Source organism: Macrobrachium rosenbergii, chromosome 12 (assembly GCF_040412425.1).
Source record: "Macrobrachium rosenbergii isolate ZJJX-2024 chromosome 12, ASM4041242v1, whole genome shotgun sequence".
Classification (NCBI taxonomy): domain Eukaryota; kingdom Metazoa; phylum Arthropoda; class Malacostraca; order Decapoda; family Palaemonidae; genus Macrobrachium; species Macrobrachium rosenbergii.
In genome coordinates this window covers 4,151,242-4,175,088 of record NC_089752.1, presented here as the reverse complement: position 1 = coordinate 4,175,088, position 23,847 = coordinate 4,151,242, and the positions used below count along the sequence as shown (strand labels likewise).

Genomic DNA, 23,847 nt, shown 5'->3' with positions numbered 1-23,847 from the left:
CAAGATTCTTTACAAATGTCGGCAGGTGATAAAAATCCACGACCATTTCAAAGTTAAACCCCAAACCATAAGCTGGTTCCTCATAATAACCAAGACAAATTTGATATGGCAGTGCTGTCAAATGGAACAGAAGTTACGGAAAATTAAAGTACGCTTATTCAATAAGGCTGGACGGAATTTGTTTCACCATTCAGTACACTCCTTCCTTTCAGAGGGATCGCAAGAACGGATTCTTCAGATGAGAACTTAATGGTACAAAGTAGTGTGAAGGTTTCAGTACATACAGTACTTATCAAAAATCAACTGAACGGAATGGGCAGTCTTGTAAATATACTGGTATTTTTAATTCTAACGCAAGTTCTCGTTATTGGAGTTTTGGCTCTGTTCGTAAGTCCGCTTAATATACGCAATACAAATGGCATACTAACATATCGCATATTATTACCAAGATACTGATAAATATATTAATCCACTTTTTTTTTTTTAAGTTCCTTGGTAATGTTTAGACGTTCACGCAGGTGGGGCTCCCAGTCGTATTTTTTGTCCTGGTGCATTATGGGTCAAGATGCTGGCATATTTTGAAAGTTATTTTCATCTGGAAATGTGGGTATGTGGACAAAGCTGACGCCTGATTGGTTCTTTTACTACGAGTCTCACTGATTCAACCATTGGTAAAAAAAATTAGGTTCAGTTTTTATTCATTATTCCTTTCGTGCAGATGTATAACTTGTTACCCGGATTATTTTGGTTGAAATCCGAAATTTCACGCAAAAATAATTTCAATGTGCATTTTGAACTTTTGGGACGTTCATTTCGGTAGCAAATTAGTATTTTCAAAGATACTGGACCTCCCTTATATACTTCAACTACGGGAGGACCACGGAAGGGAACCAAAATTTTTGAGAGGGAAAATTCAAAAGGCAAGAAATACACAGAACAAATGCCTGACAGCCAATCTACAATTATATATTTTAGAAGAAATTCCTCCCTCGGCCAGCAAACGACTTAACTACATATACAGTAATAAGAAGAAGCCTTCAAGAAATGTTGATACTCAAAGAAGACCCCCATACTGACAGTTAAAATTTTAATTGCCCTTCTAAAAATTGTGTATTTTTACTTTTATTTCTTTGTAAACTTCGTAATTTTTGCTCAGTACGACTGAAGAGGACCTTAGTGAAGGTCGAAAGCTCCTGGTCTGTATTTATTCAAATTTGCTTGTATACAGTGACATTTTCTTAACTATTCAAGACAAACACGAAGAATATGTTTTCAGCATTGGACACCGTACATAACCTTGGTCGGCAGGTCCTTACTTACCTAATGTATAGTGTCACCTCTGAAGTATTACTTTGAAAACACTCGGCAAACCTTATCTTAATCAGAACTTGGATAAAAGTTTCAGGGGGAATTTAGAGTGATGATCTTAACTCTAAAATTAACATCCCAGAAGCCGCTGCAAGTCCTGATCATGGTAAAGTTGACTAAAGTTTTCAAAATTTTCAAAGTGACTCTAGGCATTAGGTAAGTAAGAACCTGGCGACCTAGATTATGTTGGGTGTGGGGATCCAGGGTGGCCCTAAGCAGTGAGGATCTGACAGCATTATGGGATTTGGGATTAGGTTAGGTGTGAAACGACAGGTCTGGCCTGTTTGGTACTATTTTACTTTAAACCATAACTCGAGGTTGGAGTTTTAATGTTGTGATCTTAAGTCTCCTTAACATGCGTGGTACGAAAGTCATGCTCATACCTTTTGCAAATTTGGCGTTCCCGATATTTTTCCCAACAAATGTTGTTACATGCTCGGATTTTTTCAAAGTTGTCTGTTTATGTTAACACTGTCACTGACGTGGAGCAACCTTTCGGATTTTCTTGTCCAACTGCATTGTAGCTATGGATGGACTAAGTGTCTGGAAGGTCTTCTGTAATTTACACATGGAAGCACGAGCGTAGAGTGGAATGCTGAAACGAGGCTGTGGGATTTTGGAAATAAGACGTTGCTTGAAAAATCCGGCTTCAGTTTGCAGTCATGGCACTTTTGGCTGTTGTGTTCTTGTTGCTCCTTGATTATTTTCACTTCATCACAAACTTCCTTGCTGAATTTCGTCGTCCTCACACAGATGCTCCTTTACCTTCAGGAACGTGTAGTACTTAATTCTTTGCAGAGTCCTCAAGTTTAGGAAAGAATGGCGCTTACAGAATTACAATGCTACAGTGAAATTTACAAAGACAAAGAAAAGACGGCAAAGTATTTTCTCAGCTATTTCAAAGGCTCTCACCTTCCACCTTGGAAGTTTTTATTCATGATCCACTGCTAAACCTTTCATAGTCCGACAACCAGTGCCCTCAACATCGAGGGAAGATCCTGACCAGTCTGAAGATGTCAAATCCTATTGGTAGTTCTGCTTCAGCTTACAGTAGGTACGTTTATGGACTATCCTCAAACTAATATGCCCTAGGACAAGGACTGGGTGCCCTTGGTTAAGTGTGGTAGGTAGCAACCTCAACAGTGCCCTAGGTTAGGTTAGGTTAGGTTAGGTAATGGGTCTAGTGGAAAACAAGAACCTGGTGCCACAGAACAGGTTAGGTGAGAGTGGGGAGCTTGGCCCCCAACACAGACGAGATAGGTTAGGTGAGAATGGGGAGCTTGGCCCCCAACACAGACGAGATAAGGATGCAGCCCCCTACAGTAGGCTAGGCAGGGGATCCTAGGTAAGGTTAGATGGGAGGGGTCCAAGGTGGGAATGCCCTCCCAGCCAAGTAAAGATACAGCCCCCTAGGTTAGATTTGGTTAAATCAACCCCTGTATTTTACTAGTTTTATGTTTTTCTCCTCCCTAAAAGCCTGCTATGAGCCTCGAATTGTAGTATGTAAGGGTGGGGTTCACATCTCTATAACTACTTTTATGAAACGAATTTCAGAAACGTTCAAAGAACAAATCAAAACATGGAAAAAAATCTCAAATCCAAACGCAATCATGGGTTTAATTAAATTTTACCCTTTTCCACCCCCAGTCAGGTAAGAACCCTGCCTCCTGGGTTAGGTGTGGTTGGTTGAGTTGCAATCCTATTTATTTGAATTTACTATGGTAATTCTAAGCCGGCTGTCCGCGGTGAGCTAGACTATGGCAATTGACGTTTTCCTATGTTATTTTACTTGCTTTACAAGAATGTAAAGTAATATTTTGTCGGCGGGCTGTAGCTAAACTGTAATTGACCTTTGAAGACTACACGACTTGAATTACTTAATGCGGGGTAGGTCTAAGGCGGCATTCTGCGGCGAGCCCCCCCCAGAAGCCTCCATAGCTAATACAGGAAAATTGTAACCAGTAAACACCCCTAAAAATACCAACCTAACGTACCCTAGGGGTGTTTACTGGTTACAATTTTGCCATATCAGCTATGAAAGGAGGGGGTGGGGCTTGTCGTGGAATGCCGGCTTAGAATTACCTTTACTATAACCTAGTTCAGGGGATCCAAGAGGAGCAAAGCCCCTGGGCAGGAGAGTACCCAATGTCCTATGGTTAGGTTAAGTGTGGTAGAGTCATTTTGTAACCTTATTTGTTTTACCGTCCCAAAATTAGGTTAGGTAAGGGAACTGGGAGGTGCCAAGCACTCGGCCAGGTAAGGACTGGTGCCATTGGTTAGCTAGACTACATCCCTGTGTTTCACTAGTACTAAATTTTCCCAAACACTGACGTAATATTGTAATCCCCCCGTAATCGTAGGATATGAAGGGGGTTCCAGTATCTCAAACTGGTATTTTGTTAAATCTCAAACACCCAAAACGAACACTAAGACATACAAAACTCATGCTTTCAACTCTAGGTAAAAACTTAACAAGATATTAATGAAAGACCCATACCAACATTAACAAAAATATCTTAACAGAAAACTAAACCCTCAAGAAATTACTTTACCTTTCAGTTCGTCAGTCACCACAGCTGATTCATGAACCATCTTCAGTAACATCAGGAAAACGTACAGCACACCAGTCGTTAAACAGCAAAAACCTATCGTGTTGAATCTCACAGGTACAGAAGACGTCTCAAGAGTGATATTGTCACTCATAATAGTGCAGATATTGTTCGTTGGGTATTTTTAAGATATTACTCGACTGTGATTTAACAAAAGGTTCAGAAGTTATTAAATCACATTAACTCGACGAGCAGAAATGCACACAAGGAAAAACACTTTGCTAGCATAGTTTGAAGCGAAGAGCAGTAACCGACTATCCATTATTTACTTCGCCGTGTTCGATGAGCATTCAGCCGACGTCACAGGCCAAGGATGATGTAGATGTACTGTAGTGAGTTGGAGCAGTTCTATGCGTCCGTGTTAAATAATATGATCTTAAACTTGTTCTCTTAATTCACGTATTTTTTTTTTTTTTTATTAATTTAGCTTTTTCGTGAGGATGGCTGTAGTCTGCTTTCGAATGATGTTTTCCAAACCCGTTACCGAATCATGCTGATATGCTTAGTGAAAAAAGGGGAAAAAATAGAAACGTGATACTTTTGTTATTCTGTCGTTACAGTCAGTCTCGGTAATCAAGTTGAATATTATCTAGAAACATTGTCTCCAAGCTATAAATCTGTATTCTTTGCAAATGATTACTTTGTCGATTTTGTTATTTTGATCATCGTAATAGTAATATAACCAATGTAATTGGTGAAGCTAATATAATTTCAACGATTGGAAAATGCGATTCATTGCCTGTTCATTTCTCACTTCTTCAAAGTTCGCTGGCTTTCATTTCATTTTGCCAAATATCCCCCCCTTAGAAATAAAGAGAAATTTCCTTCGCTCTCCTGTCGAAAAAGCTTACCTACCGTTCTCTCTGACTGCGGCAAGCTCGGAATATTTTTCACAACCACATTCTGTAGGCCTAAAATGGAAAACTGCTGTATCTGCAAAATTTTCGAAATTGGATATGCCACCTACTGGGCTCGTGAAACTCTAATACACAAGTTACTGCAATTTCAGAATGATTCTTCAATGCTTTCCACGAGTATTTATGGGGTCCCATTTGCAGTCTTTGCAAAATCAGTGGTGAGGCAAGGGAAAATTGCAGAATCTAAAATTTTTCTCAGTCTTGTATTTTTGCAGATACTGCAGTCCTCCATTTTAGGGTAGTACGGTCTGTTGCAGCTTTCTGAGCATTGGTTCTTGGGCTCCTTTCCTTCACTTGTATTCCGGAAAATCTATAACTGTCAACTGTAAACTCTGTTCGGAGCTTCTCATAAACGACATAAAGATATTAATAAATGAATACCGGGAGACGAATGTTGGTAACAGCAAATTGTTCTCTGCTTGCCTTCATTGCCGTTTCGCCCCGCCCCCCCCTTTTTTTTTTTTAGGTTTCTGTCAGAGAAAATTATTGTGCCGGCTTTGTCCGTCCGTCAGCACTCTTTCTGTCCGCCCTCAGATCTTAAAAACTACCAAGACTATAGGGCTGCAAATTGGTATGTTAATCATCCACCCTCCAATCATTGAACATACCAAATTGCAGCCCTCTAGCCTCAGTAGTTTTTATTTTATTTAAGATTAAAGTTAACCATAATCGTGCTTCTGGCAACGCTATAGGACAGGCCACCACGGCCGGCTGAGAGTTTCATGGGCCGCGGCTTATACAGCATTATACCGAGACCACCGAAAGATACAGTAGATCTATTTTCTGTGGCCTTGACTATACGCTATACAGAAAACTCGATTGCGCCGGTGAAACTTCGGCGCATGTTTCACTTGTGTTTAAGATTCTCTTTCAGAATGAAACAAGTTTTACCTTATCGCGTGTTGTTCAAAAGTAAAGAAGTTTTACAAACTCTCATTCCTCCCTCATTATGTAACCAGCTCACTTTTGCATTCATCATGAACCGACTCCCCACTTTCTTTCTTAAGTGTCATTCTACTTTCAGACTGAATGAAATAAGCTGCATTCATATTTTCATATTGCATCGGTATAAAACTCAGGTTCTCTGTCACCAACGTTCATAATGAAACCATTCCCCCTTTTCCATTTGTGTATCTTTATAGTAAAAAAACTTTGACTATCTTCACTGATGAGAGTTTTATGATCACCCTTCATTCAGAGTGAAGCCTGATTCACTCTTCTCTCCCTCATTAAGAAGAAAAACCAGTTTTACAGTGATTTCTCACTCAGCATTGTATTGCCAACTCAACTCATTAACTCCTCATCAGACTGAAACCAACATCACTCTCCCAATTCTCATTAACAGTGAAACCAGTTTCACGGTCTCGTCCTTTATTCGCAGCGAAACCAGTTTCGTCTTCATTTATCACCCATAATGAAACCAGTTTCCATCTCAAATTCTCGCTCACAGTGAAAACAGTTTCCCTTTCTGCTAACCCATTCACAATGCAACCGATTTACATCCACTTTCCCACTCACAAGTTATCAGGCATTATTTCAGGGACTCCTAAACTTTCCTATTGGCCCGTAGGGGGGCAGTGCCGCCATTGCACCTCATGCGATGCGATGTAGGCATTACTTAAGGTTCTTTGCAGCGTCCCTTCGGCCGCCTACCTGCAACCGCTTTCATTCCTTTTACTGTACCTCCGTTCGTGTTCTCTTTCTTCCGTCTTACTGTCCACCCTCTCCTACTGCGAGGTTTTCCTCCTGTTATACCTTTGTAACCTTTTCACTGTCAATTTCCGTTTCAGCGCTGAATGGCCTTAGTTGCCCTAGTGCTTGGCATGTATGCCTAAAAGCTATAAATCTACAATCTATCTACAGCTAATTTTAGTATCTTAGTCTCCACTCAAAGTATGATGGAACGTGTTTTTAGGTGACTTTGAACGAATTCAAAACATTGGTTCTCAACCTGGGAGGCGTCAGCAATTTCCAAGGTAGGCGCGAGCCCTAGGGAAAAATAGAAAAATCTCTAATTATATTGGTTATTCTCTTAACAAGATTTGCTAAGAAGCAGTGTCAAGTATCTCAATAACTCATTCCCAAAAGAATAAAAACACCCCTTCTCTTTCTCTCTTTTTTTTTTATTTTTCCTTTAAATCTGGGAGGGAATTTTACTCATAGATGCAAGGGGCAAGGGGAGGGGGGGCGTGGAGGAAGGACCAACTCTTAGAGGGGTCGTAGTAACAAAAAGGTTAAGAACCACTGCTTTTTAGTTGGAATATCGGTGATAAGTTTGAAGAATTTATTACGGTTGAGAAATAGAAACACAGGATTATACATTGCTTGTTCTTCTTCTTCTTCTTCTTTCGCCCTTATCAGTCCCACTGTATAGCAGGGAGGGTCGGCCGCACGAGTCAACTTTCTCCATCTATTTCTATCCCTTGCAACTTCCTCTCCCAGTCCCACCTCAATTATACGTTGCTTCTTAGTTAGAAAATGCGAGAGGAATCATCGTCGTGGGTAAGGGAGCCTGGCTGGCAGCCCTAAAACTACCGATAAAAAAAAGTAAAATTGATTCGTCATCTTTTGTAGGTGGCAAATTAAGCTTAGGGAGGGTGTCGCAAGGGTACGTTTTCGGGCATCTTCACGCTTCTTGTGGCTACACTGTGCAACATTGGCCGGTAATAAAGTCACAGGAAAAAAAAGTCACAGAAGAAAAGTCACAGGAAAAAAGTTTTGGCTAGGGGAAAAAAGTCACAGGAAAAAAAGTCACATTCATTTACAGTCTTTTGTTTATGTTTATGCGGTAATCCCCAAAAGGCTTGTACTAAACACGCCGCAAAGGTGGATACATACCGGATTTAAAAAAAAAAAAAACCCTGGGGTCACTATCCAGGAAAGATTAATGTGACTTTTTTTTCCCGTGACTTTTTTCAGTGAGTTTTTTTTACCTGGATTCTGTGCAACACGTAGCCAACAACAGCTGCAAAGTAACGGTCATGAATGCTGGTGTTCGTGTGATTCTGCAGCTTCAGTTTTTACAAACATATAAATGCTCCTGTGACTTCGTGACTTGAATTTTGCACCAGTATGAAAAATAGACAAGTAATAAATGCTCCGAAGTTTCTTCGGAACAGTCGAGTTTTCTGTACAGCCGCTACAGCGTATAATCAAGGCCACCGAAAATAGATTTATCTTTCGGTGGTCTCGGGATATTGCTATATGAGCCGCTGCCCATGAAACTTTAACCACGGCCCGGTGGTGGCCTATCCTATACAGCTGCCAGAAGCACGATTATGGCTATCTTTAACCTTAAATAAAATAAAAACTACTGAGGCTACAGGGCTGCAAGTTTGGTATGTTGGGTGATTGGAGGGTGGATGATCACCATACCTATTTGCAGCCCTCTAACCTCAGTAGTTTTTAAGATCTGAGGGCGGACAGAAAAAGTGCGGACAGAAAAAAAAGAGCGGACAGAATAAAGTGGGACGGACAGACAAAGCCGGCACAATAGTTTTCTTTTACAGAAAACTAAAAATATAATAAAAAAAAAAAATTGTGGTAAGAAGCTCATTCATAGTTTAAAAACAAGCTCGTGAGTAACCACCTTTTACACTTTCTTTTCAGAGAAAAAGTTCTGTCTTAAAAAGGCTCAAAAACATTTCGTGTTATCAAACTATAAGTTAGAATCAAAACGACACAGATTCCTAGCATTTCAACTTAGGCACTTTATTATTTGATGCTTGGCACTGTGCACAAAGCGTACCATTTTCAATTTGTGGGGCAATGTTAAAGAAACAAAGTTTGGAACTGGCATCCCTTAAGAGATATTAACTCTTGATAAGTTTGATTCAATGTACATTTCTCAGTTTTCATAAATAAACAAGTAAAAATTGCGCCGAAGTTTCAAGGCCACCGTTAACAGATCTATCTTTCGGTGGTCTCGGTATAATGCTGTATAAGCCGCGGCCCATGAAACTTTAACCACGGGCCGGTGGTGGCCTGCCTATATCGTTGCCAGATGCACGATTATGCCTAACTTTAACCTTATAAAATAAAATAAAAGCTACTGAGGCTAGAGGGCTGAAATTTAGTATGTTTGATGACTGGAGGGTGGATGATCAGCATACCAATTTGCAGCCCTCTAGCCTCAGTAGTTTTTAAGATCTGAGGGCGGACAGAAAAAGTGCGGACGGACAGACAAAGCCAGCAGAATAGCTTTCTCCTACAGAAAACTAAAAGTAGGCTCATCGAATACGTGTGTGGTGGCTGTCCGAACTTGGGAGTTTTGGCTTGGAGTTTTGGTAAGTTTCTTCTACAGGATTCTTTTGAGAATCACTACAGAATGAATGAGACAGGAACGGCTGACTCGTTTTCTTTGAAGCTGACCCCCCTCTCACCCATCCCCCTTCCCCCCGCTAAGGTAAACTATTTATGATGAATAAAACGAAAGTGGCTGCTGTTTTGTTTCTGTGGAAGCGGTTTAGTGATGAAATTACCGTTATGAATAAGTAATAGGTAAGTAAAGTCAAGTCCTCCTGGGCCTCTGTAGGCTCATAGGGCAGGCGCTGATCCCCTGTTTCTTAGGCCGACAGCCAACAATAAATAGATTTTGGTACATTAGAAGAATCTCTTCACCAACGAGCGTCTCAATATGAAACCAGAGTATTGTCATTATTACAGAAAGGCTGCTTCAACCGAATGAGAGAATAGGATGCGGAGAGATAATGAAAAGATAAGATGTCAGCGGAAATTTAAAAAGCCGAGACCACGGAGTGAGTTGAGGCCATCATTTAAAAGGACTTATATCACCAGTGATAATTACGAATAACAAGTAAAAAATGCGCCGAAGCTTCTTCGGCGCAGTCGAGTTTTCTCTGTAGCCGCTACAGCATATAATCAAGGCCACCGAAAATACATCTATCTTTCGGTGGTCTCGGCTTAAAGCTGTATGAGCCGCGGCCCATGAAACTTTAACCACGGCCCGGTGGCGGCCTATTCTATATCGTTGCCAGAAGCACGATTATAGCTAACTTTAACCTTAAATAAAATAAAAACTACTGAGGCTAGAGGGCTGCAATTTGGTATGTTTTATGGTTGGAGGGTGGATGACCAATATACCAATTTACAGCCCTCTAGCCTCAGTAGTTTTCAAGATCTGAGGGCGGACAGAAAAAATGCGGATAGAATAAAGTGCGGATAGAATAAAGTCCGGACGGACAGATAAAGCCGGCACAATAGTTTTCTTTTTACAGAAAACTAAAAATTATTAGTGTTTTATGTGTAAGAACGATGAATGTGTTTCATGTGGGAAGAGTGAACACTTGTTTTAGCAAAATTTCGCCCATGAGAATGGCGAATGTTTTACACAAAAAGCATATAGTTTATATATCTAAGAATGATTAATGGTATACATAAGAAAATGACAAAGGTTGCAGTGGTTGTCACTGCATCGCATGAATTAACTTCTTATTCAATGAATCAAATTATTATCCCTACTCAAACTAAAATCAGCACAACGTACATGCAGAAATATGCTGTATAAACAAAGAGCGTGTCAGAGGAATTAGATAAACATAATTAGAGTAGACAAACTGATAATAATTATATGAAGACTTCTGCAAACTTTTTTTTTTCACAAACGTTCATAGAGATGATCTAGACAAGAAAAAATGATGACTATCTTGCGGTATCCCCAGGCACTGTCTGTGGAACCCCAGGGTGCAGAGGTACCCAGTTTGAGAACCACTGAATGAGAAATATTTTAAGTATTGGAGTGAGGAATGTTTTACATATAAAATTTATAGGTGTACCACATACAACAGCGACGAATGCTTCACATAACATAGGAATGACAAACGTTCTACATTTTGGGATAATGCATGTTTAACTTATGATTAGGATAATAATTTTACTTACATGAATGACGGAGATTTCAGGTGTCAATATATATATATATATATATATATATATATATATATATATATATATATATATATATATATATATATATATATATATATATATATATATATATATATATATATATTATATATATATATATACATATATAAATGACGTGTATTAAATATAACAATGATGAATATCTTATGGAGAAGAGTGGAAAATGTTTAATATAAAAAGATAACGAATATATTATTTATAAGGCTGTAGAATGACATAATTTGTACACATGAAAATGACGATTCTTTAACATGTAAAAATGAAAAAATGTTTGCATACACGAGTGACAAATGTATAACAAATACAAATAGTGAATACTTTGCATGATGTACAGACGAACGTTTGACACGTACGAATGGTTGTTTTGCGTTGGAAATACACAACATAAAAATCTGGGAATCAGAAATCATACATTATGAATTCTGTATACATATGTACGCACGGATCCTTGTGCGCGCTTGTGTGTGTGTGTGTGTGTGTGTGTCCCGTCACATGCATTCAAGCACAGTAATCTTGAAAGGTTGTCTTGTCTAATGCAAAATACAGGTCAGACGTAGGAAGCAGCAAGTAGGAAAATAAAAATGTAAATCCGGCTCTGATTTACGAGACAAACTGATCTGCTGTCACAGAGGCGATGACAGCTCCATCTATGTGAGACAGGTCAGGAAAAATAAATAAAAAAAAAGATCAGAGAAGACAGCAAAAGAAAAGGAAAAGAAGTACGTGTTGCCAGCATGGAGACGCTTAGAGAGTTAAAAATGACTAAGTAAACAAATAAAATAAGCAGTAAGAGAAGAAGAGAAAGGAATACAGAAGCTCCAGGCAAAGGCCAGCCACTGAGACCTATAAGGTCTGTTCAGCCTTGAAAAGAAATTAGAAGGAATATTTGAAAGGTGTAACGGAAAACCTGGTTATTTTGAAATAATTGTTGGAGTAGTTGTTGAATAGCAAGGTGGAAGAAAGATAATGAATGGAGTACAGTAAGGAGAGCATCATGCTCCCAAGACTGTATGTGCTCCTGAATATATTTATTCTCCAATTTGTGGTTTTTTGCAAGTCTGAAAAGATCTGATACTAATCTGTTATCTCATCAGACTTAATTAAGTTCTGACTACATATATATATATATATATATATATATATATATATATATATATATATACATATATATATATATATATATATATATATATATATACATTATATCTTATATACAGTATATGGTATATGTAATATATAAACAAATAATATATATATACAAATATGTAATGTATATACACACACACTATATATATATATATATATATATATATATATATATATATATATTTATATATATATATATATATATATATATAAATATATACATACATATATATATATATACATATATATATATATATATAATATATATATACACAGTATTTTACATTACAGCATAAACAAATAACATAATGCATGTACATTTCCCTAACATATGTATATAAGACAATTACCAACACAGTGTCATTCAGTACGCAAAGGTACTTAATAACCTAGCTCTAATTTGGTATCTACGAATAACACTCAGGACATCTCAGAATCTTAAAATGGAAGACTGCAGTATCTGCAAAAATACAAAAGCTGGAAAGATCATGAACACCAATTTTCCCTTGCCTTACTGCTGATCTGCAGATGCAAATGGGGACCCCTAAATAAAGCACTGAAGAATCGTTCTGAGGCAGCGTAACTTGTGTATTAGTGTTTCACGACCTCAGTAGGTTGCATATCTCAATTTCGAAGATTTTGCAGATACTACAGTTTCCCATTTCAGGGCAGAGCAGCACAACTACGCCCACTCTCCCAACATGGCCGAACCACCTCAGGACTCGTCTGTTTCTTTCATTCAACTTTTTACAGCATGCTTTTTATTATTTTAGGTATTTACCCTGCGTGCAGTGCAAACCATACATAAGCACCTTCCTGAAGGGTACTACATACAACTATATTGAAGGTGGGGAGATGAAGAGACTACATAAAATATAAATATCTCAGTTACCCAAAGGCTTCCAGAGGTCAGGGGTCAAGGCAGGGTGGGAGTGACCAAAGGCCTCACTGTGCGACCTTGTCTAGCATCCCCTCCCTCCCTCTACCGAGATCTACCACCCAGTTCCCACACCCCCTCGTCACTCACATTCACCTCAACGTCCGGCTAGACCTTGAACGGTCACTATAAATATGATGATTATTTCCATGTAGCAATTAATTCTCTTCTCACGTCTCGCATTGGAGAGAGAGAGAGAGAGAGAGAGAGAGAGAGATTCATCACGCACTAATGTCAGCTTCTCATGAAAGAAAGGTTTCCATGAAATGCAGAACGTAGAAGCGATATTTTTGTAAAATATAAAATCCACTTACGAACACGAAGTAGCTGGCAGGCAGAATGTTCTGTGCTGCCAGACGCATCCATGTTTGTCATCATGACCAGACAAGGAACAAAATTACAAATCTCTCTCTCTCTCTCTCTCATTCACATTGATGTGTACTTTGCATTTGCATGCGCAACTCTCTGCTGGTAGAAAGTGAAACCCTTCCATCATCAAAAGGAGGCGAATAGAGATAACAAATGAGGGCAAGATTAAAACCGTAATTAATCAGTACAAAATAACGCCAATTACAGACGTAAGGCAAACGCAATAACGACGTAAAAAAAGAGCATTAATAACAAATTCATTATCAGTAATTAGGACCGAGAAATTATAAAATTTGGAAAAAAATGTCCGACCCGGGAGCATTTTCCCAGGATGTAACCGAGTACTGGAACTTTTCCCCCCAAAAAAGCGGGACTCCATATCTTAAAAACTAACCATAGAATTTTCTTGAAAATAATCTCATTATGCTTCCCCCACCCAAATTACGATAATTATCAATGATAGCCCAACCTAAGAACTTAACCAACCTCGGGGCACGGCAAAAAAATATCGGGGCTGGTGTCACACTAGCATATATTCTCAGGAATTTGCGACCCGGGAAGGACCGAAGAAATACGAATCGATGATCTTATTAGTTTAGATAACCTAGCTGTGTTCTACCCACTGTCTCTCTGCTTGATAATGAATGCCAAATGGCTATATATAACAACGGCGAACAGCTACAGAAATTCACATCGGTGTCCTGTTCTTACTAACCTGTGTGGCCTTGGGACGAAGAGAGGAGGAGGACGACACGTCGACATGTCAGTTGGCAAAATGTGTCGCAGTGTCTTTCTTTCTTTTGTAACTTTCATTGAGTATACGTATTTTTAATCCCCTTTAATCAACTTGGCTTAGTTTATGCTGATTTTACGAGCATCTCATTCACCCACCGGCGGGTTTTTCATCATATTACCAATTCAAGATCTCGCATAGGACTGACCGCATTTATCTGCTTTAATCTTTTGTGTGTAACTGGATCTACAATTAGCTCCACACTTGAAAACATATCAAGTCGAATCTGAGTTCTATTGTCATTCTAGCAAAAGAGTTTTATTACATTCTACGGCCTAACGCACTCGAGCGCATCTTCAATGCTAAAAATAACTACTTGCGATGTACGCTAGTATTGCACCAGTCGCGGCTTCTCTGCCACGCCCCTAGGTTAGGTTAAGGTTAGGTTAGGTTGGTTAGAATGATACTTTAACAGTATCTTGGGGTGGGAAACATAATGAGATTATTTTCAAGAAAATTCTTTGGTTAGTTTTTAAGATAAGGCTTCCAGCTTTTTTTGGGGAAAGGTTCCAGTACTCGGTTACATCTTGGGAAAATACTCCCGGGCCTCGTTGTAACCAGTCACCTGTTACACTCGACTGCTGAACCCCTCCTCTCTTATCCTGGCTTGGGACCAACTTCAATGTTTGAATTTTCATGTTATATTTAAACATGTTCTCAGCGACTCAGTGGTAGAACTTCTAAGTAGAAGTTAAACTGGGGTTTCCTTCGGCCCGTTTCCCGGGAAATGCGGTTGTACCCCTATTGACCTGGCCAGTGGGATATGTACCTGATAATGAGTCGACTTCGGTGCATCGCTGTCTGGGTGGAGAAGGGTATGAGGTTAGCAGCCTCATCCAAAAAACGACTTGCTGGGAGCCAGAAAGCAAGCCCCTTTAAGTTAACCCCACCACCCCAAGGCACAAGACGAATAATGCACATACACAAGGAAACTGAAAAAAAAAACATCGATAACAGTTTCAACACAGCATAAAGAACCATTCAAAAAAGCGTAAAAAATAAACTTTTGGAAAAAGCTCTAAACACAGTAGAAAAAAAAATGTTTAAAATGAGAGAGGGGAAGTTTAAAGAATCGGAAAGAAAAAATGGACGTAAGCTTTGGGCCACTAAAGATGATGATTTAGTAAAGCGAGGAGCAGTCTGTAATAAAAAAAAAAAAAGCATGCCTTTGGCCAAGACTTTCGTATAATTCCATTTGTTTATGTAGTTTGGAGTCGCAACGATAACGGTCACTGACGCAAAGACTGACGCAAAGACGCGCTCGGGGTCGCCTGAGAACGTCTAATTCAAGATCGACTTCTTTTGAACAGGTTTTGTGTGATCAAAGTCTCTTAAGAGAGATTGATGGAGGATTTTATCGATTCGCCTTTTTCTTCGTTTACTGAAAGTCATCATTTTCTTGTTCAGAGCCGAGATGAAAAAGGATTCATTCTTACGGTCTTTGTACGCAACAGATTCGGGGGAGAGAGAGAGAGAGAGAGAGAGAGAGAGAGAGAGAAACGAAAAAAAATAAAAAATCAACCCATAAAATTTAGTCCTCGATGACTGGTTAAATTCCCCAGGAAAAAGCCTGTCATTCCCAATTTCATTCCTAAAAAGCTACATTCAAACGATTAAGCGAATAAATGACTGGGAATAATTGATTATAATATCATTAGAGGTTCTTTTGTAACGCTTCCCTTCTTGATCGGTAATTATGAAATATGATACAACCAAGACTTTCTCCAACATATATTTTTTCTTTACATCTGCGCTGTCACTAGGATAATTCTCCTTTACCAGCGTCGCCCTATTTGCACGAAGGCCTAGGGGAGGAGGCGGAGGAGGGGGAGGAGGTACCCCTAGGCCCCTCCACCTTCCCCCGTCATGGCCAGCCGAGAGAGAAACTAATCAACAGGTGGGCTACCTGTTGGTTCTTCATTTATCCATCCGCGTGTCACTTCCTGCCTACCTGGACATTCCATCATTCACCGATTCGCTTCTTATATTGTTTCTTTATTCTGGCTCGGTATTGCCTTCTGTGAGGTAAATACATAGACCTTTCAGTCGAGAAACATGCCAAGCGCCATCTGGGCCAAAAGTATTTTTAATTTAATTTATTATATTTTAAAAATGGCACTTGGCATGTTTCTCGACTGAAGAGCTCATATATAAAAAATTAATAATTAATTTGAACTATAAAAATATAACGCCTGATAAAATTTCTCACAAAATATCATTCAATCCACAAGCTGTTTGGAACAGTTTTGCAAGACAGCGTAATCCGGATAACTTGCAAATAAAAAATGGAAAACATAAAGTTTATATTGTCATCTCACTTCATCACTAATCTAGTTTTATTTTTCTTCCTGTCCCGTATTGTCATACACAAGTTTCTATGAAAAATAAAAATAAAAAATTCACGTTTTAAATATCAAATGTTTTTGAACCTTATCAAGACAATTATTCGAACGTCAAGCGAAGGAATGTCACAAGAAAACTAATCTTGACAGTTACATAGGTAACTTTCGAATAATAATTGCAATTTCTCGTTCAATGAGCCTGTATGTATTCTGAAGCATCTTTATGCCGCCGTATTCCGTGTTAATTTTAGAGCCATGGAATATATATATGCTCAATCCACAGTAATTTTTTTTAAATTCCTAAACTTCTATAGCTGTGGATGGAACGAAAGGTTTTATGGCAAGGTCATTCACTGCCTTGACTTGGAAAAACAACCAAGCGTTGCTGAACATAACAACTAAAGCGCTGAACTTTGCAACTAAAGGTCATTCATTGCCGTGACTTGGAAAAACAACCAATGCCGTGACTTGGAAAAACAACCAAGCGTTGCTGAACATAACAACTAAAGCGCTGAACTTTGCAACTAAAGGTCATACATTGCCGTGACTTGGAAAAACAACCAAGCGTTGCTGAGCATAACAACTAAAGCGCCGAACTCAACAACTAAAGGTCATTCATTGCCTTGACATGGAAAAACAACCAAGCGTTGTTGAATATAACAAAAGGTCATTCATTGCCGTGACTTGGAAAAACAACCAAACGTTGCTGAACATAACAATTAAAGGTCATTCATCGCCGTGACTTGGAAAAACAACCAAGAGTTGCTGAACTGAAAAACTAAAGGTCATTCATTGCCTTGACTTGGAAAAACAACCAAGCGTTGCTGAACATAACAACTACAGCGCCGAACTTAACAACTAAAGGTCATTCATTGCCTTGACTTGGAAAAACAACCAAGCGTTGTCGAATATAACAACAAAAGGTCATTCATTGCCGTGACTTGGAAAAACAACCAATGCCGTGACGGAAAAACAACTAAAGCGTTGTTGAACATAACTCACAGCGCTGAACCAACAACTAAAAGGTCATTCATTGCCTTGACTTGGAAAAACAACAAGATGTTAATATAACAACAAAGGTCATTCATTGCCGTGACTTGGAAAAACAACCAAGCGTTGCTGATCTTAACAACTAAAGGTCACTCATTGCCTTGACTTGGAAAAACAACCAAGCGTTGCTGAACTTAACAACTACGCTACTCGCCTCGTCTAAGTAAGTGGCTGAATCATTGCGGAGCCAGAGAGATGACATGGGCGGCTACTGAGTTTTCGTTTACTTACATATTCCGCGAATTACTTTTGTTTTTCATGTGGAATTATTCGTAATTTGTGTTATTCATAATTTGTGTTTTTTATGCTATAGTACATAGCAGTATACGAATAAAAAATTCATTGACAGAGAGAGAGAGAGAGAGAGAGAGAGAGAGACTGATGTCTATCGTTACTGATTTGTCTTTACATTTCTTTCCCCAACATCCTTTGCTGTACCACTGTGTATCCCTGGAATTTCTTAAGGTCTGTCTACGTAATTTCTCTTATTCCCCGACTTCTTACCACTCTCTCTCTCTCTCCTCGATCTTCACGTTATCCCTGTCATATTTCCTTTAAATGTGAGTTTTCTTAGTTCTGTAAAATTGTCTCATCTCTTTCTCCAGATCTCGACCTTTCCGTCCAACTTCCTCTCTCTATCAACATCGTTTTGCAATCTGTCTCACTAATTTTTTGACAGCATACTTTTAGATTTTCTCATCAAAGTTTTCTCTGTCCCTCATTCATCAGCATCATCACACATTCCTCGTGTCTTTGTTTACTTCGCATCCTGCCACCATCCTCCATTGAGAAGAACCCTATCCGTCCATTTCACCATTTGCTGTTGATTCCCACACATACGGGTCTGTCGGCCATATTTCTGCCTCTTTTTTTTTGTGAGGTTTTGTGTGTACGTTGTAGACAATACAGTATGATGTGGCGGTCGACCCGCTTTTGGGGCTCTATTTGTTTAACACAGTGTGGTACGATACAATGTGATTTTTATGTTTAAAACTATAGAAATGTCCACTCATCTTTTCTATTCCTATTTATGTCAACAGTATCCCAGTATGAGAACAAAACTGTAGGACAAACCGATCACAGTTAAATCGTCCTAATCTTTGTTTTTGTCGAGAATAAATTCCATACAAAAAATCTCAAACATATGAGATTATTTATATATTATATATATATATATATATATATATATATATATATATATATATATATATGTATACCATTTGAAGGAAAAAGTGTTGGATTCAGGTACATCTGTTCCTTTTATAATCCCCATATGTCAATTATAATGAGTTTTTCTTATAAAACTTATAATTTTATATTTCTCAATCTGCTAAGGAAAGGACAATCAATCAGAAGGGCCTATAACCACTCCAATCGTTTCACTTTTTTCCCTTCATGGTATTTATTTATTATTTATACATCATCACGTTCCATATCTTCGAATTAGTTATATATATATATATATATATATATATATATATATATATATATATATATATATATATATATATATATATATCTATACGCCAAGAGATGTTTTGTCTTTTGATTTATAAGTCTTTACAACCTATACTAATATTCTTACTTAATATTTCAGTACTTTTGTTTCGTCTCCCCTCTACGAAGAAACCTTAATCTTACTCTCTATACGTGTGTTTGTGTGTAATTTGAAAGAGGTGTCGTAAAACTAAAACATATGAGTACTATAAACAATTAGCTAAGCGGTAACCACTCCCACTTACACACACACAGACAAGGCCAAGCACTGGGACCTATGAGGTCATTCAGCGCGAAGAGGAAATTAGAGTAAAGTTTGAAAGGTGTAACAGGAGGAAAAACCCTTGCAGTTGCACTATGAATCAATTGTTAAGAGGGTGGAAAGTAAGATGGAAGAAGAGGACAGAGAGGAGGTACAGTAAAGAGGGTTGCAGCTAGTGGCCCAAAGGGACGCTGCAAAGACCCACATGAGCCGCCTACAGTGCTAACTGCATGAGGTGGATGGCACTATCCTCCACGGGGATATTGTTTTGGTGTCTGTAATTAATGCATAAATATAATCTGGCGGTCCTGGAAACTGGTAACATTTCGATGATAAAATCACAAATGACCACTGGCAATCGATGAGACCATGATAAACAACCATCAAAGCTGACCTGCCCATCTCTTTCAGGAAGCTAATTATCATTTATTAATTTGCAAAATACATAAACAACCGGACTCTTTCGAAAAGCTAATAACCATTTATTATTTTTCAAAATACATAAACAATCGTATAGAATAGAAGCTAGTTGATGACCATAAATTGTAACAAGGATAGTTTTATTTATTATTATTACTATTATTATTATTATTATTATTATTATTGTAGAAACAAATCCACCGTTATGTATGGGTGCAGGTATTTGAAAATGAATCTCTTAAAGAGAGGATTCGGGAATCTGTTCGACTGTAAAGGGGAGTCGAACAGATTCCCGAAAGCTCTCTGTAGAAATTTATCTTTCAAAATATATTTATACCCATACGCAACTGTATTTTTTCTCCATTTCAAGACCCATGCTACTATGGAGTGTTTTTAATTATTATTATTATTATTATTATTATTTACAAGGGAATTTTTATATTATTGTTGTTACTGAATTTTATTTTTTTCATGGTCTTATTTATTATTATGGTACTGGCATATTCCAATTTCGATATATGCCCCGGTTTTTTTTGCCATGCCCTTAGGTTAGGTTAGATCACATCACTGGGTTCAAGGTAATTTGGATGTGGGGAAACAATAATGAGATTATTTTCAAGAAAATTCTATGGTTAGTTTTAAGATATGGCGTTCAGCTTTTTTCAGGGAGGGGTCCCGGTACTCGGTTACGTCTCGGAAGATGCTACCGGGAAAACAAATATACTTTCAGCAAATCCATGAAACTGGCTCCATTTATTTTTTACTGTCCTACAAATTCTTTCACATCTCTATGCCGTCTTGTGTCCCAATCCCGAACACATGGAACGCCTACCATGACAGAAATGCTCTGTTGCTTTTATAAAAGCTGATGGCTACTTATGCTCCGGAAGAATATTTGCACGTTATCAATAATAACATTAATGACGATAAAATCATTCGGTATATAAACTACTGAGCACATTTGCACGTTTCATCTTAAAATTAAGCCACAGAGATCTCATGACTCCACTGAACAATCAAGGAGTTATTATTTTTTTTTTAGACAAACCACTGAGCACGCACACCTATATATCATTTTAAGATTAAGCCACAGAGATCTCATAACTCCTATGTAGACCTAATATCCGCAGTTTGTTCTGCCCCTCTCCTCTCTACCTCAGTTTCAGAAGCCTAAACATCTAGGCAAAGAGAAAGGAAGAGGAATTATCCCAACAGCAGGTTAGAGACGGAGACAGAGAGAGAGAGAGAGAAAATGACGTGTAACCCGATAGTTCTGTCGAATTATTATTATTATTATTATTATTATTATTATTATTCAGCAGATGAAACTTACTCATGTAGAACAAGCCCACCAAAGGGGCCATTGACTTGAAATTCAAGCTTCCAAAGGATATGGCGTTCATCAGGAAGAAGTAAGAGGAAGTAAATGGAAATCCAGAAAGGAAAAATAAATAGATAAAAAATGTATTAAAATGCAAGAAGAATAGTGTTAGGGTAGTAATGCATTGCACCTTCGCTTGAACTTCTGAAGAAGTTTCAACTTCACGACATCCTCCGGGAGGCTGTCCCACAGTCCAACGGTCGAATCAAAGAGCGTAGTTACGAATAAGCCCCAGATGAGAAAAGTTTATGAATCACAATGAAGGAAATAGAGGTAAGTGCTTCACCTCGAGAAATTGATTCAAGAACAGGAATACCAAGTCTAAAAAAAGACGTCGAAGAAATGACCTTCAGTATTCCATTCATCCCAACTACTTCTTGTAAACAACTCCTCAGGGGGTCAGTGCCGCCAGTGGACCTCGTGCGGTGCACCGCAGGCATTACTTGAGGTTCTTTGCAACATGCCTTCGGCCCCTAGCTGCAACACCTTTCGTTTATTTTTTTTTACTGTACCTCCTTTCATATTCTCTTCTTCCATCGTAATTTGCCACCTCTCCTAACAATTGATTCATAGTGCAACTGAGGTTTTCCTCCTGTTACACTGAACATTTTTACTGTCAGTTTCAGGCTCAGCTGAATGACCTCTATAGGGTCCCGGTGCTTTCTGGCCTAAATTTTACATATTCGGATTCAACTTAAAACTCACTCACACCCCTTCTGAAATGACAAAAAAAGTAAAGTGACCCGTATGATACGTCCCTTCTACCATACAACTGTGGAAGGTCCTGGCAGACTGGTTTATTGTGGATTATCTGGCGTCACACGTACCAGGGTCATTCATCGCTAATTCATGTCCGTGTCACTGATGCTGCTACACATGGGCTTGAGAGTGCCTTCCGCCGTTGCCCTAGTTTTTCGGGCTGATTTTGCTATTCATTCCTGTATGTATTTATCTTTTTGTTGAAGTATATTCAATTGTTTGTTGTTCTCTTCACTTTTTTTCTGCTTACTTTAATTATGTGCGCATTCTGTTCGCTGGAAGCTTTCGTTTGAATTAATACTTTTTGATGCTTGATCTATACCAGTTATTCTTAACCTTTTTATCACCAAGCCCCCTCTTAGAGTTGGTCCTTCCTTCCACGACCCCCTTGCATCTATGAGTAAAATCCCCTCCAAGGTTTGAAGGAAAAAAAAAAAAAAATGAGAGAGATAATGCCTTTTGATGCTTGGTCTATACCAATGGTTCTCAACCTGGGGCACACCAGCAATTTCAGGAGGCGCAAGCCTAAGAAAAAAGAAAAAATTCTTTAATTTTATTCGTTATTCTCTTGACAAGAATGAGGAACTAATTTTCAGAAATTTATGAAAAAAGGCAAAAGTATCGCCTTTTAACGTTAGTTTCCTATAGTCTACTACTCTGGTTAGACTCGTTGGGCTTTGAGTAAGCACCCCCCTTCTCTTTCTCTTTTTTTTTCCTCCAAGTCTGGGAGGAATTTTACTCATAGATGCAGAGAAAGTGAGGGGTCACGCGAAGGAAGGACCAACTCACCAGAGGGGGCGTGGTAGATAAAAAAGGTTGAAGCCTCAACTGAAGCATAGACCAGTGGTTCTACTCAACCTGGGGGCACGCCTCTAGGGGTGCGTCTGCAATTTCCAAAGGGGGCCTAGTCTAAGGGAAAAATTAAATTCTCTTAATTATATTCGTGATTCTCTTAACAAGGGTCGCTAAGAATTGTCGGCATCACACCAATTCATCCCCAAAAGAATAAAATACCTTTTTTTTTTTTTAATCTGGAAGAATTTTACTCATAGATGCAGGGGAGGGGCGTGGAGGGAAGGACCAGCTCTCAGAGGGGCGTGGTAATAAGGTTAGAACCACTATTTACTAGGCTGTTTCTTAGCGAGAGGGCAACGTGTCTGTTCTTGAGAGCAGAGCTGTCCTTAAAAAGAGAAGAAGAAAAAAAGGTATTCTATATATACTTGATACGTAACACCCGAAAGAAGCCAAGCTGGGCGAATTCACTCTCAGCAAAAAGCTGCTCCGGAGGAACCGAATACGCGACGATTAATCGACAGTCGACTGGGTCAGTATTCGATAAACAAGCGGGTATTCGACTCGTGGGCATTCACAGGATAAGCGGGCGAGCAAGTAAGTGTATTTGAAAAATAGACTTTAATTCGGTGAACAGTCGAATACTTAACAAACGCCAAATTCAGGTATTCAACGAACGTAGATGCGTACTACTACTGCTACATTCGCAGTCGACGAGCAGGTGAGTAACGGAAGTGTGCATTCGACAAGCTGCCGGACGTTCACAACAGGTGGGCGAACATTCGACGCGGAGGCGCGGGGAACCGTTCGCCAAAACGGTTTAATAATATTACGAGCAGACAGGCTCATTCGAAGTATAATTGTTGCAACTGAACGGTCGTCTCCTCGCTTCTCGTCTCGGGAGCCCCTTCCGTATCTGAGGTTTCTCAGAATAGTGATGAATTGACACAAAAATGGAGACTGACAATACAAAAATACGACTGCTGACGGCAAGGATTCGACAGACACGAAAGAATGGCACAATTAGACAGCTGAAAAGTATTAACGGTCGACAGAAAGCGACAGAAATGGATCTGAAAATGATCAAAGAATGCAACGGAAAGGGGGAAAAATACGTATGAAACAACACTAAAAAAAAATACGACTGGAAACGAAACAAATGGAGCAAAAAAAAAAAAATGCTGCAGAACTGACAACTGACTAAAACTGACAGGCTGGAGACTGACAATGACAAAGAATTCCGCTAAAAATGAAGAAAA

General features: G+C 38.8%; 1 long non-coding RNA gene across 4 annotated transcripts in view; it reads right to left on the bottom strand.

The window, feature by feature from the left end:
• LOC136844346 (uncharacterized) overlaps positions 1 to 23,847 on the bottom strand; it is a 237,903-nt gene that overhangs the window by 201,528 nt on the left and 12,528 nt on the right. The window contains exon 1 of one of the 4 annotated variants that reach the window (XR_010854825.1): positions 3,921 to 4,662. The exons of 2 other annotated variants lie outside the window; for them this stretch is intronic. This is a non-coding gene — a long non-coding RNA (uncharacterized lncRNA). Of the gene's footprint in view, positions 1 to 3,920; positions 4,663 to 23,847 lie in introns of those variants that run through there. One more of the 4 variants, XR_010854827.1, reaches the window with a different exon arrangement.